General features: G+C 45.0%; 2 long non-coding RNA genes across 2 annotated transcripts; both read right to left on the reverse strand.

Annotated features, from left to right (window-relative positions):
- Positions 1–3,140: 3,140 nt before the first annotated feature.
- Positions 3,141–4,391, reverse strand: LOC134957095 (uncharacterized). The gene is made up of 3 exons (XR_010186455.1): positions 4,361–4,391; positions 3,411–3,497; positions 3,141–3,222 (listed from the first exon to the last, which is right to left on the reverse strand). It is a non-coding gene; the product is annotated as an uncharacterized LOC134957095 (long non-coding RNA).
- A 110-nt stretch (positions 4,392–4,501) lies between these two features.
- On the reverse strand, positions 4,502–6,635 carry LOC134957096 (uncharacterized). Its single transcript, XR_010186456.1, has 3 exons — positions 6,525–6,635; positions 5,281–5,349; positions 4,502–4,525 (listed from the first exon to the last, which is right to left on the reverse strand). It is a non-coding gene; the product is annotated as an uncharacterized LOC134957096 (long non-coding RNA).
- Positions 6,636–14,779: the final 8,144 nt, after the last annotated feature.

Here is a 14,779-nt window from a genome sequence, read left to right on the forward strand (position 1 = left end):
GACCGCAGAAGAGACCTGGAGGACCGCAGAAGAGACCTGGAGGACCGCAGAAGAGACCTGGAGGACCGCAGAGGAGGCCTGGAGGACCGCAGAGGAGGCCTGGACGACCGCAGAGGAGGCCTGGACGACCACAGAGGCCTGGAGGACCGCAGAGGAAACCTGGAGGACCGCAGAGGAGCCCTGGAGGACCGCAGAGGCCTGGACCACAGCAGCGGACTGGACGAAGTCAGCGACTTGGACGACCGCAGAGGAGGCCTGGAGGACCGCAGAAGAGACCTGGAGGACCGCAGAAGAGACCTGGAGGACCGCAGAGGAGGCCTGGACGACTGCAGAGGAGGCCTGGACGACCGCAGAGGAGGCCTGGACGACCACAGAGGCCTGGAGGACCGCAGAGGAGCCCTGGAGGACCGCAGAGGAGCCCTGGAGGACCGCAGAGGCCTGGACCACAGCAGCGGACTGGACGAAGTCAGCGACTTGGACGACCGCAGAGGAGGCCTGGAGGACCGCAGAAGAGACCTGGAGGACCGCAGAAGAGACCTGGAGGACCGCAGAAGAGACCTGGAGGACCGCAGAGGAGGCCTGGACGACCACAGAGGCCTGGAGGACCGCAGAGGAGCCCTGGAGGACCGCAGAGGAGCCCTGGAGGACCGCAGAGGCCTGGACCACAGCAGCGGACTGGACGAAGTCAGCGACTTGGACGACCGCAGAGGAGGCCTGGAGGACCGCAGAGGAAACCTGGAGGACCGCAGAGGAGGCCTGGAGGACCGCAGAGGAGGCCTGGAGGACCGCAGAGGAGGCCTGGAGGACCGCAGAGGAGGCCTGGAGGACCGCAGAGGAAACCTGGAGGACCGCAGAGGAGCCCTGGAGGACCGCAGAGGCCTGGACCACAGCAGCGGACTGGACGAAGTCAGCGACTTGGACGACCGCAGAGGAGGCCTGGAGGACCGCAGAAGAGACCTGGAGGACCGCAGAGGAAACCTGGAGGACCGCAGAGGAAACCTGGAGGACCGCAGAGGAGGCCTGGAGGACCGCAGAGGAGGCCTGGAGGACCGCAGAGGAGGCCTGGAGGACCGCAGAGGAGGCCTGGACGACCGCAGAGGAGGCCTGGAGTACCGCAGAGGGCTGGACGACCGCAGAGGCCTGGATTCAAGTGTGCTGTTGCCAGGAACACCAATGATGACCAGCACACCTGCTCACAGGCCACTTCTCAATACATTCGGAGGCTCTCTGAACAATATTGCCCTGGCTGTCATCTCAACTTCCCTGGACGACCATCTGTACAGAGCTTCAAATGGACATATTCAGAAATATGCATATTCTCTGTTCCAGCACCATGTACGGTACGACAAATACTTGACGTGGGCCAATCGTGTGAACTTTGATGGTTCCAAGGGCAAACTTCCGCTGCCCAAAAATCTGGTACATGACATCATGGCTAGGTGTGAACGCCGCGTGAGGATTGGTGATCCAGAAAAGAGGAAGATAAGGGATACCATAAACGCTGTGCTGAGAACGAAGAGGAAAATGACTTGGAAGCTCGACTATGATGAAACCAGATCATTACCTACCTCCTAGCTTCAGCACATCAGCTTCACACAGCTGAAGCTAAAAAATTGTGTCAATGTACCTGTATGACCTGTACATTTTCTGGGGCTGCATGCACTGTGCTGAATCCACTTGGAGCAGCTCGGTTACTCAAAGGGGAGTGCATGAACTTGGCTCACCACATTCCTGGTAATGTAAGGGCCTGGTACAAGTTGCCCCTTTTATTCCTGTTGATTTTTTGGGCGCTGCTGTATCTATCCAGTAGCAGCCGAGTCCATTGTGCTGTGTCCATCTGGGGCCTTGGGCTGCGTTTCCATCCAGGGGCTGCTGTTGTCAGTCCTCTATTCTGGTGTCCGTATGCGACAGTGTTAAAAAGCAAAAGACAAAAACGAAAAATAATTCAAAAAAGCAAAACCTAAAAATAAAGTACAAAAACCATCACCCCGCACCACCACCACAAAAAAATAAATTATAAAAATGTTAAAGTTGATATTGTTACTGTATTTGTGCTGTTACCTTTTGATTAAAGTACCGTACAGTATGTGTGATGTTGGCTTTCTTATTACAATACAGTACAGTATGTGTGATGTTACATGTTCCAAATGATTTTGTCCGTAAATAAAGTGTTTCTTAAAATAAACATGACGTGGTTTCCAATGTTTGTATTCCCAACTTCCTGTACTGTATAAATTAGTACTACTGTATGATGGGAATTCAATTAAGAGTGGTATACTGTATGTAAAACAACTTGGTTAGGCATCTTGCATTTCATATTTTAATAAAAACCACAGGAAACTTCTATTTTTAAAAGTTTATTGAAGAAAAAAAAGGTGTTTTTTTAAAATAAAGTTTGAAAGTTAATTAAAACAAAAAAGTAGTTTGTTCTTCGTTACATTCTTTTCTTGTGTATATAGATATCTGTGGAAAAAAAAAAAAAAGTATTAAAGTAAAGACACTCATGTTCATTTGTTTTCCAAGAAAATTTGTGGAACCACACAGCCCAGCAATAAGTCATGCTGGGCTGTGTGGTTCCACAAAAGGCATGCGGTCCAAAGTGAAATAGTGGTGTCAGTGGTCAGCACTTTGACACGCTAACATTTGTGGAACCACACAGCCCAGCAATAAGTCATGCTGGGCTGTGTGGTTCCACAAAAGGCATGCGGTCCAAAGTGAAATAGTGGTGTCAGTGGTCAGCACTTTGACACACTAACATTTGTGGAACCACACAGCAATGGCTGACACACATAAAATGCCTGACACACACAAAATGCCTGACACACACAAAATGCCTGACACACACATGCTGGAGGGAAAACACATGTTTGCCAAACAGTCGACAGCACATGTCGGCCAGATGGCCGACCAAACTTGCTCCAAATCACCCCAAACTGGCCAGAAAGCACGCCAGCACACTCAGGAGGTACACCACAGCTAAATTACGAGAGAATTTCATTACAAACAGCCAGATCTTGCAGATTATCTGCCAGATAATTGTATGGTGTACAGTATGCCTATCTTATACAGTAGAAAAAGATACTATACAATGGAGTACAATAACAAACATTTATTAAAAAAAAAAAAAAAAAATTTAAAATGATCTTAATAACAAATTAAAAAAGTGGTCCACTAAGAGGTGGACCACCACCCGCAGGAGCAGAACGGCACGCTGCAACTGTTCTGTGGGAAAAAAAGGACAGTATTACAAAACAAATACTGAATACTTTACAGTGTAGTAATGGCAATACAGTACTTTACTCTATATTAGACAATCTTGTTATTTACAATGTACAGTACTGTATTGTCAGTACAGTAAATCAAACACTACTGTATGCTGTCGAGGTAATTTAAACATTGCTTTAGTTTACCTCTTGTATAAGTGGGCTGCTGCCTGCCCGCTTCTGGGCCAGCCCACCTATCTTGCCCCTGTCTGGGGCCCCCATAAATCATTGGCACTATATTGGAGAAAAAAAAACATTTAGTCACATTCAAATACTATACAATTATTACTGTATACTGTAGGTACAGTATTATACTGTATTGCTGGTATTCAAAATATAAAGTACTGTACAAGAGTTTAGCTTCAATAGGTCATAAACAAATTGTCAAAGGAATAAAACACCACAGTACAAATACTGTAGACATTTACTGTATGTATTAGCAGTCATGACATTTCATGACCGCTTCAGAAAAAAGAGGGTTACAGTACTGTAGGTGGTGTTGTAGGGAGTACTATCAATAATAGTGGACTGTACTCAGAGCCAGCCATAAATAATATGATTCCCTAGTCAAGTTTTTGGATGCTGCCCCCTTGCACAGACGCTATTTCCGCCTCTGATCCTGTACCCCTTTCCCAGCACCATCACCCCTCAACCATAGCAGTCCTCATTTTGGTGCTCCTCCAACCTACTGTATGTTTAAAATAGCAACAGTGTGCACATTCGGTGTGCATCCCAAAACGGTGCATGTTCTTGCTGGGAAGGGGCATGGCCACACAGTAATTCCCCAATCTGAAATGACGCCACACAGTACTGCAACTTTATTCACAACATATCATGCAATAGTGTCTCTTATTCTCGTTATGCTTGCTTCGCTCGCCATGCGGTGGGCACGGTGCCTCGCTACGCTCTGCACACTATTATATCAGTAGTCAGGAAAGGCAGCATGCATTTGTGGAGTGAAGAGGGTGAAAAAAGAGAGAAAGTACAGTAGTACTGTAAGGTTATGTCAGAGGGTGTGAAGATGATCAGCTCAGTGTTATACATGTTACAGTAAGTTAGAATACAGTACAGTGCATTATGTATTTATATTTTATTACCAGGTGTCTCCTCCACTGGTTGGCGACGGACTGTAAAAAGATAAAATACAGTTAGTCATATCAGTTTGACTTAAAATAATGTTGGAGAAAAAAAATACTGTAATTACAGTACCAACTATTGCTACTGTACAGTATATTTACCAAAAATGTATTCTGGCTCGTCGTCTGTGGGTAAAAGAGAAGAATATTATAAGATACAGTATACAGTAAAAAGTATAGTAATAGTACACTAGTGTCCAGGCCCAGTGTCAGGTGGGTAAAAAAAGGTATGCTTGTGACAGGCATGGTGATTCCAAGGGACCCCACCGAGACCATCAGAAAATTTGTGAGTGACCCGTATGCCGGTGATTATGACTAGAATAAGGTAGCAACTCTTTTTTCTTTTGAATTATGTATACTGTACAGTACTGTATGTGCATATTGTACAGTACACTTAAAATATTTAGCAGTTACTGTAGTGGTAATTTTTGGGATGACAGTATTAGCATACTGTAAGCATCCAACTGAGGCCCCCAAACAGATGCCGCCACTAGGTACAGTACGTGCCTCTCGTGCCTAATGGGAAATTCATCACTGACAGTATCTAGAGAGATGAATGGAGAGACAGTGACAAGGGGTGAGAGAGAGAGAGAGAGAGAGAGAGAGAGAGAAATTGAGTAAGATGGGTGTTTTTTTTAGAACAGGATGTTGTCCATACAGTAGCAACCAATCAAATATTACCTACTGTACTGTATTATCGTCTGTAAGTGTAACTAGATACTGTAAATGTTAATGTGGGATGTGATCGGTTGCTACTGTATGGGCAATATCACCAGTTCAAACAAAAACAATTTTCATCCGATTTCTACGCATTTGCCAGAAAAATCTGATGAAAAGTGCTACTCTGATGGCATCAGATCAATGTCAGTAATAATTCTTACCACTAAATGCAGCAGCATCATCATCATCATCATCCTCCTCCTCCTCCGTGGCCTGTTCCAGTGTAGGGCCTGTGAAAAAAAACATTAATGTGAAAAAAAAAAAGGTTCATTCCAGGAAATACACATACCCTCCAACATGACCCGCCCCACTAGGTACAAAATGCTCTGGTTCTGGACTTCCCTCTTAATTTATTATTGCCATCACCTGTGAAGAAACAGCTTTCTTATCATATAACTAGTTCAACACAGGTGATGGAAATCATAAATTAAGAGGGAAGTCTAGAAACAGAGCAGTGCGGCGGGTCATGTTGGAGGGTCTGCATACAGAAACATAGAATTTGATGACAAATACTGTAAGAACCACTTTGCCCATCTAATCTGCCTCTTTTTTTTAACCTTTTTTTTACATCAAACCTTATTTGATCCTTATTTCTTTGTAAGGATATCCTTATGTATGTCTCTTCCATGCATGTTTAAATACTGTAGCTCTACTGTTTTAGGCTCTATCACCTCTGATGGGAGGCTATTCCACTTGTCCACTGCACTTTCTGTGAAGTAATTTTTCTTAAAATTCCCCCTGAACCTCGCCCCCCTCCAGTCTCCGTGCACTTCCTCGTGTCCTATTGCTTGCAGTGTCTTCATTAGGAGAATGTTTCCCTCCTGGACTTTATTAAAACTAGAGATGTGCACCGGAAATTTTTCGGGTTTTGTGTTTTGCTTTTGGATTCGGACTTGTTTTGGATCCTGGTGCTTTTTTTCAAAAACCTCTCAAAAACAGCTTAAATCGTAGAATTTGGGGGTATTTTTGATCCTACTGTATAGTGTTATTAACCTCAATGACCATAATTTCCACTCATTTCCAGTCTATTCTGAACACCTCACAATATTATTTGTAGTCCTAAAATTTTCACCGAGGTCACTGGATGACTAAGCTAAGCGACCCAAGTGGCCGGCACAAACACCTGGCCCATTTAGGAGTGGCAGTGCAGTGGCAGACAGGATGTCACTTATAACAATTTTCCCCAAACATCACATGATGCAAAGATAAATAAATAAAAAAAGAGGTGCAAGATGGAATTGTGATTGGGCCCTCCCAACCACCCTTATGTTATATAAACAGGGTCTGCCACACGACTGTGGCTGAAATGACTGGTTGGTTTGGGCCCCCACCAAAAAAAGAAGCAATCAATCTCTCCTTGCTCAAACTGGCTCTACAGAGGCAAGATGTACCGGACTGGACTTACTTAATGGGTGCAGTGAGGTGATGGACATAGAGTCCTGGTCCTCCTCCTCCGCCACCGCCTGTGACAGTGTAGGGCCTGTGAAAGCAAAAATTCCATGAAATATACTTTTGTATTCTGTGTTGAATACAGTAAAGCAAAAATTCAGTCAGGAATTGGAGGAGGAGAGTAGATTTCGCACACAGAGACGAGAATGTCGAGGCCAGAATCAGGGGGTAGTGGAGGAGGGTTAGGATACCGTACCTCACCCTGTTGGGATTGCTGCAATCAGGATGCCACTGTCGGTCACCTGACCGCTAGAATCCTGACTGCTGGTCACGCAAACCCAACCCATTGGTTTAACACAATGTACAGTACAGTACAATACTGCAGTTTACTTACCAAGTTGGGGAGAGGGTTTTTTATCTTCATCCTCACTGTCAATAATTACTGAGTTGAAAATAAAAAAATATTATAAACAAAATACAGTAGAGTACAGTTACTACAAAATTGCACAGTAGTACAGTGCTACAGGAGGCAGAGATATATTCATAATACAGTAGGAGCAGAATGACTGTCCAGTGGTAGGGGACATACAGTACTGTATTTAAAAGACCTGCTGTCTGGATCCCGACATTCAGAATGCAGAGTGTGGATTCAGAGTATGATTGGAGGGTTAGGCTAGTGGAGGGTGGGTAGGATGCACAATTTTGGGCACCATAATACAAAATGGATATCGTGGAACTACAAAAGGTTTAGAGGCGGGCGACCAAAGTGATGAAGTGGATTGAGAAGATGGAATACAAGGAAAGGCAGGCTAGGCATGTTTACATTGGAAAAGAGGAGATTAAGAGGGGACATGATTAACCTTTACAAATATACTGTATACAGTAAGGGGACAATACACAGGAACTGTTTTTGATAAGATGGACACAGAGGACACGTGCACAGTAACTCTTGTTGAAGTAGAGGCGATTTCGCACAGAGGCGAAAAGGGGTCTTCACAGTGAGGGAAATACTGTACAGTACATGTTTGGAATTCCCTGCCTGAAAAGTAATAAAAGTGGACTTGGTCAATACTTTTAAGAATGGGCTTGAGAAAATCCTACTGTACTTACTATAATCTGGCTCCTCTTCCTCCCCCGACTCAATGTAAATGAGCTCCTCCTCCGCCTCTGTATCAATTACGAGGCGGTCTGTGTGTAAAAGATGACAAGTATTGTAAAATACAAAAATTACAGTAATACTGTAGGAAACTAGTGTGTCTGTAACAAAAAGTAATTATTACCACTTCCGGAGCTCTCGGATGGTGTCGGCGGTGGTGGTGGTGGTGTTGGTACTGTGGGAAAAAAAATAACAGTACTGTAAGTGAAGCTGTCAATTGGAAACATGTACTGTACAGTATCCAGGACACATGTACAGTAGTGTAACGATGACAGTCACACCAGAATTCTCGTTACACAATACCTGGCAGCGCAGCAGGTGGTGGTGGTGGTGTTGGTACTGTGGGAAAAAAAATAACAGTACTGTAAGTGAAGCTGTCAATTGGAAACATGTACTGTACAGTATCCAGGACACATGTACAGTAGTGTAACAACGATGACAGTAGCACCATAATTCTCGATACACAATACCTGGCAGCGCAGCAGGTGGTGGTGGTGGTGGTGGTGGTGGTGGTGGTACTGTGGGAAAAAAAATAACAGTACTGTAAGTGAAGCTGTCAATTGGAAACATGTACTGTACAGTATCCAGGACACATGTACAGTAGTGTAACGATGACAGTCACACCAGAATTCTCGTTACACAATACCTGGCAGCGCAGCAGGTGGTGGTGGTGGTGTTGGTACTGTGGGAAAAAAAATAACAGTACTGTAAGTGAAGCTGTCAATTGGAAACATGTACTGTACAGTATCCAGGACACAAGTACAGTAGTGTAACGATGACAGTAGCACCAGAATTCTCGTTACACAATACCTGGCAGCGCAGCAGGTGGTGGTGGTGGTGGTGTTGGTACTGTGGGAAAAAAAATAACAGTACTGTAAGTGAAGCTGTCAATTGGAAACATGTACTGTACAGTATCCAGGACACATGTACAGTAGTGTAACAACGATGACAGTAACACCAGAATTCTCGTTACACAATACCTGGCAGCGCAGCAGGTGGTGGTGGTGGTGGTGGTGGTGGTGTTGTTGGTACTGTGGGAAAAAAAATAACAGTACTGTAAGTGAAGCTGTCAATTGGAAACATGTACTGTACAGTATCCAGGACACATGTACAGTAGTGTAACGATGACAGTCACACCAGAATTCTCGTTACACAATACCTGGCAGCGCAGCAGGTGGTGGTGGTGGTGGTGGTGGTGTTGGTACTGTGGGAAAAAAAATAACAATACTGTAAGTGAAGCTGTCAATTGGAAACATGTACTGTACAGTATCCAGGACACATGTACAGTAGTGTAACGATGACAGTCACACCAGAATTCTCGTTACACAATACCTGGCAGCGCAGCAGGTGGTGGTGGTGGTGGTGGTGGTGTTGGTACTGTGGGAAAAAAAATAACAGTACTGTAAGTGAAGCTGTCAATTGGAAACATGTACTGTACAGTATCCAGGACACATGTACAGTAGTGTAACAACGATGACAGTAGCACCAGAATTCTCGTTACACAATACCTGGCAGCGCAGCAGGTGGTGGTGGTGGTGGTGGTGGTGGTGGTGGTGGTACTGTGGGAAAAAAAATAACAGTACTGTAAGTGAAGCTGTCAATTTGAAACATGTACTGTACAGTATCCAGGACCAAAAAGGGGTCCGGCCAATAAACAATCTGCATCAGAGAAGCAAGATACAGTATGCTTAAAGTATACAGTACTATATACTAGATCGCCAACAAACGTAAATTAACAAACAACTATCACTGGAATTTACCATCCTCATCCCGTAGCGAAGCACGGGTATTCAGCTATCTACAATGTTATTTATACTTTGTGTTTAATATTTACATTTAGTTTTGTAAACAGACATTCTTAACATTAACGGATTGCAGCGAGTTATCTGTGATGGTCAGGACAGGGGGTTGGGACTATAGAAATCACTATGTACTGTACACTACTGTATTTGACAATACTTACCAGCTTGGCGGCGCCTGTCCCGCCTCCTGTGACGTCGTGCTACCAGCCCTGTAAAAATATATATATACACAGTATAATGGCAGCATACTGTACAGCCAATGAAATTCAACATTGACAGCATCTTTATGACATCACAATAAATGGAATTGTTCATTCTAGTACCCTGCACCTAATCACTCAGGAGGGCATAGTGTACTGTACTGTCTTCAAAACTTAAGGGGCACATTTCTAAATGTGACATACAGTACACTTACAGTATCGCTACAGTACAGTAGGTCCAGGGTATTAGACAGAACACTACCTTTATAGACATTGTAACACACATAAGCATTGCCCTTATAAACATTATGACACACATCAGCATGCAGCCCTCCCACCCTTAACCATCTCAGTACTGTTCATTACATTACAAATTGATTTCATGACAGATGATGCAGTACTCACCTGAATTCATCTTATTCACGTCATGTCACAGTAGTGCAGTTTATTCACGTCACAGTACTGTCCTTGATTCACGTTGTGTCACACAGTAGAGCACCGTATTCACGTCACAGTACTGTCCTTGATTCACGTTGTGTCACACAGTAGAGCACCGTATTCACGTCACAGTACTGTCCTTGATTCACGTTGTGTCACACAGTAGAGCACCTTATTCACGTTACTGTACTGTACGTCACAGTAGTGCAGTAGTATATCCACATTACGTCACAAAGTAGAGATCTGCCACAGTCATGAACCTTATAACACATTATGCAAGAGTAATGCACGTCAGAACACATTAGGCCACTGTAACATCCCTTAGAATAATTTCTGCCAAAGTAACATCCCTTAGAATACTGTACTATCTGAAACACAAATTTCTGCACACTGCACGACACACTGCAATTAAACCACACAATGCACTGCACGACTGCATAGTGTATGCACTGCGTGATATGACAAACTGCACATTACACTGCACATTTCCCTGCAAAATATGATACAATGGCCCTCATTCCGAGTTGATCGGTCGCAAGGCGAATTTAGCAGAGTTACACACGCTAAGCCGCCGCCTACTGGGAGTGAATCTTAGCTTCTTAAAATTGCGACCGATGTATTCGCAATATTGCGATTACTAACTACTTAGCAGTTTCTGAGTAGCTCCAGACTTACTCTGCCTGTGCGATCATTTCAGTGCTTGTCGTTCCTGGTTGACGTCACAAACACACCCAGCGTTCGCCCAGGCACTCCCACCGTTTCCCCGGCCACTCCTGCGTTTTTTCCGGAAACGGTAGCGTTTTCAGCCACACGCCCCTGAAACGCCGTGTTTCCGCCCAGTAACACCCATTTCCTGTCAATCACATTACGATCGCCGGAGCGAAGAAAAAGCCGTGAGTAAAATTACTTTCTTCATAGTAAAGTTACTTGGCGCAGTCGCAGTGCGAACATTGCGCATGCGTACTAAGCGGATTTTCACTGCGATGCGATGAAAAATACCGAGCGAACAACTCGGAATGAGGGCCAATGTACACTACACAAAAAACTGCAATTACCACATGTGTATACAGTACACTGCACGACAGTGCTGGCCCTAGCCAGATACAGATACAGCCGCAGTCACGCAAAATATAGGCATGCCGCATATCATTTTAATCAGCAGAAGCTGCTGGTGCCCCTAAGCATAGCAAATGCCCTAGGCATTTGCCTACTGTAGTTTGCCTATGCCTAAGGCCGGCTCTGCTGCACGATGTGATTCACTATGCATTACACTCACTGCACAATACCATATACTGAATGTACACTGCATGACACGCTGCAATTACGCAGCACGATACACTGTGATACATTGCATATACTGTACACTGCATGATACTGTACACTGCACAATCGTAGACCACGTGGATTGTAAAGAACTACTGTATATACACAAGTTTAAAAAAATAACAATTGTTTTTGTAAAACGCATGTCGATCTTTTTCCATGTCAACTTAACGACCATGTCAACCTACAGTAACTGGTGTCAACCAATTTCAAAAGCCGCACCATCTAGGTCGACGCAAAAAAACAAATTGACCTTTTGACCCGGGTTAATGTTTGGTCCTTGTTTAACCATTTGTTTACCACAAATACTGTACAGTGCTGTATAGACCGGATACCTGCTGCTACAGCAGCCCCTGCTATAATGTACTGTACCTGTAACTACAGTAACTTAAAGTACAGTAATCTACAGTAATGTACTGTACTTACAATCCCTTATGGCCTGCAGGCGTCGTGGGGTCCTCCTCACGAGGTCACTCCATCTCCTCTGGAGAGACCTCACCGTTCTCCTCCGGTTGTAGGTCCGGAGGATAGCCCTACTTGCCCTCCTATATGCTCTCACCTTCTCCTCGTTGCTGGCGAGAGTTCTGTCCCGCCAGCGAACGAGGAGACGCAGCTCACCCAGAGCATAGGGACGGTCCCGTACAGCAGCCATGACCGTCCTTATGCTCAATGAGCGTCTCAGACGTCGTGCGCCTCAGACGTCGTGCGTCTCAGACGTCGTGCGTTCCAGGCATTCAACGTACAGTACTGTAGTTACTGTACTTTGTGACAGTTTCCATTAGTTTTAAATATGCCCTTTCTTTGACCACAGTATTTTCCACTGTCTTGCCCTACGCCCTTCCCTCCTGGGAGCCTTCACAGGTCTTATGCTATACACAAATACCGAAGATGCACAGTCCGTCAGAATACACTCATTTCATTCCCGCTGTTTAGGTGCATTTAGCGTAAAGAATCGCTCCTGCAGATGTACTTTGATTTATGTGAAACCTGTGTGCATCCTTCCATTGGATGTACTGTATTGGAGAGAAAAAAAAAATGTTAAAGTGAATGTCACGGGAACACATTAAAAATAAGGTTGGCACTTCCTTCCCATTGGTGTTGGTTTACAGTATGCCGTAGTGTACTCGGACGCTCATGTAATTGCATTTCAAAGGCACAGTATTTTCCATCGTCTCCCCCCTACCCCCATCGCCCTTCCCCCCTGGGGGCCTGCACAGGGAGGAAATTCAGGTCCTGTGCAATGCACAAACGCTGAAGATCTACAGTACTGTTTTGCTTAGTTGGTAGCGTCAGAATACACTCATTTCATTCACGCTGTTTGGGTGCATTTAGCGTAAAGAATCGCTCCTGCAGATGTACTTTGATTTATGTGAAACCTGTGTGCATCCTTCCATTGGATGTACTGTATTGGAGAGAAAACAAGAAAATGTTAAAGTGAATGTCACGGGAACACATTAAAAATAAGGTTGGCACTTCCTTCCCATTGGTGTTGGTTTACAGTATGCCGTAGTGTACTCGGACGCTCATGTAATTGCATTTCAAAGGCACAGTATTTTCCATCGTCTCCCCCCTACCCCCATCGCCCTTCCCCCCTGGGGGCCTGCACAGGTAGGAAATTCAGGTCCTGTGCAATACACAAACGCTGAAGATCTACAGTACTGTTTTGCTTAGTTGGTAGCGTCAGAATACACTCATTTCATTCACGCTGTTTGGGTGCATTTAGCGTAAAGAATCGCTCCTGCAGATGTACTTTGATTTATGTGAAACCTGTGTGCATCCTTCCATTGACTGTCTTACAATGTAAATAAAATAATACAGTGCATTATTAAAGAAAAAAAAAAAAAAAAAAGAAAGAAAGCACATCATGTCTCGAACCCTGGACCCCCAGCGAGGGAGGTGGGAGCCTTCACCCCTAGCCCACGACGCCTCATGAGAGATTTCCAATTTCATGTGTGAAAGTACTGCAAACAGCGCCCGGCCCCCGCCCCATTGCTGTTGGTTTATGCCTTAGAGGACTCGGACGCTCGCATTTGTAAAGCACGGTGTTTTCCTCCGCCTCCTGCTAGCCTGTTGCCCTTCCCCCATGGGAGCCTGCACAGATCATGCAGTAGACAGGGAGGGAATGCAGGTCATGTGCAATACACAAACGCCCACTGTAGTACTGTTTTGCTCACTTACAGTACCGTACTGTAGGTTGCATTTAGCGTAAAGAATCGCTCCTGCAGATGTACTTTGATTTATGTGAAACCTGTGTGCATCCTTCCATTGGATGTACTGTATTGGAGAGAAAAAAAAAATGTTAAAGTGAATGTCACGGGAACACATTAAAAATAAGGTTGGCACTTCCTTCCCATTGGTGTTGGTTTACAGTATGCCGTAGTGTACTCGGACGCTCATGTAATTGCATTTCAAAGGCACAGTATTTTCCATCGTCTCCCCCCTACCCCCATCGCCCTTCCCCCCTGGGGGCCTGCACAGGGAGGAAATTCAGGTCCTGTGCAATACACAAACGCTGAAGATCTACAGTACTGTTTTGCTTAGTTGGTAGCGTCAGAATACACTCATTTCATTCACGCTGTTTGGGTGCATTTAGCGTAAAGAATCGCTCCTGAAGATGTACTTTGATTTATGTGAAACCTGTGTGCATCCTTCCATTGACTGTCTTACAATGTAAATAAAATAATACAGTGCATTATTACAGAAAAAAAAAAAAAAAAAAAGAAAGAAAGCACATCATGTCTCAAACCCTGGACCCCCAGCGAGGGAGGTGGGAGCCTTCACCCCTAGCCCACGACGCCTCATGAGAGATTTCCAATTTCATGTGTGAAAGTACTGCAAACAGCGCCCGGCCCCCGCCCCATTGCTGTTGGTTTATGCCTTAGAGGACTCGGACGCTCGCATTTGTAAAGCACGGTGTTTTCCTCCGCCTCCTGCTAGCCTGTTGCCCTTCCCCCATGGGAGCCTGCACAGATCATGCAGTAGACAGGGAGGGAATGCAGGTCATGTGCAATACACAAACGCCCACTGTAGTACTGTTTTGCTCACTTACAGTACCGTACTGTAGGTTGCATTTAGCGTAAAGAATCGCTCCTGCAGATGTACTTTGATTTATGTGAAACCTGTGTGCATCCTTCCATTGGATGTACTGTATTGGAGAGAAAAAAAAAATGTTAAAGTGAATGTCACGGGAACACATTAAAAATAAGGTTGGCACTTCCTTCCCATTGGTGTTGGTTTACAGTATGCCGTAGTGTACTCGGACGCTCATGTAATTGCATTTCAAAGGCACAGTATTTTCCATCGTCTCCCCCCTACCCCCATCGCCCTTCCCCCCTGGGGGCCTGCACAGGGA

The sequence above is a fragment of the Pseudophryne corroboree genome, chromosome 9 (genome assembly GCF_028390025.1).
Source record: "Pseudophryne corroboree isolate aPseCor3 chromosome 9, aPseCor3.hap2, whole genome shotgun sequence".
Taxonomy (NCBI): Eukaryota; Metazoa; Chordata; class Amphibia; order Anura; family Myobatrachidae; genus Pseudophryne; species Pseudophryne corroboree.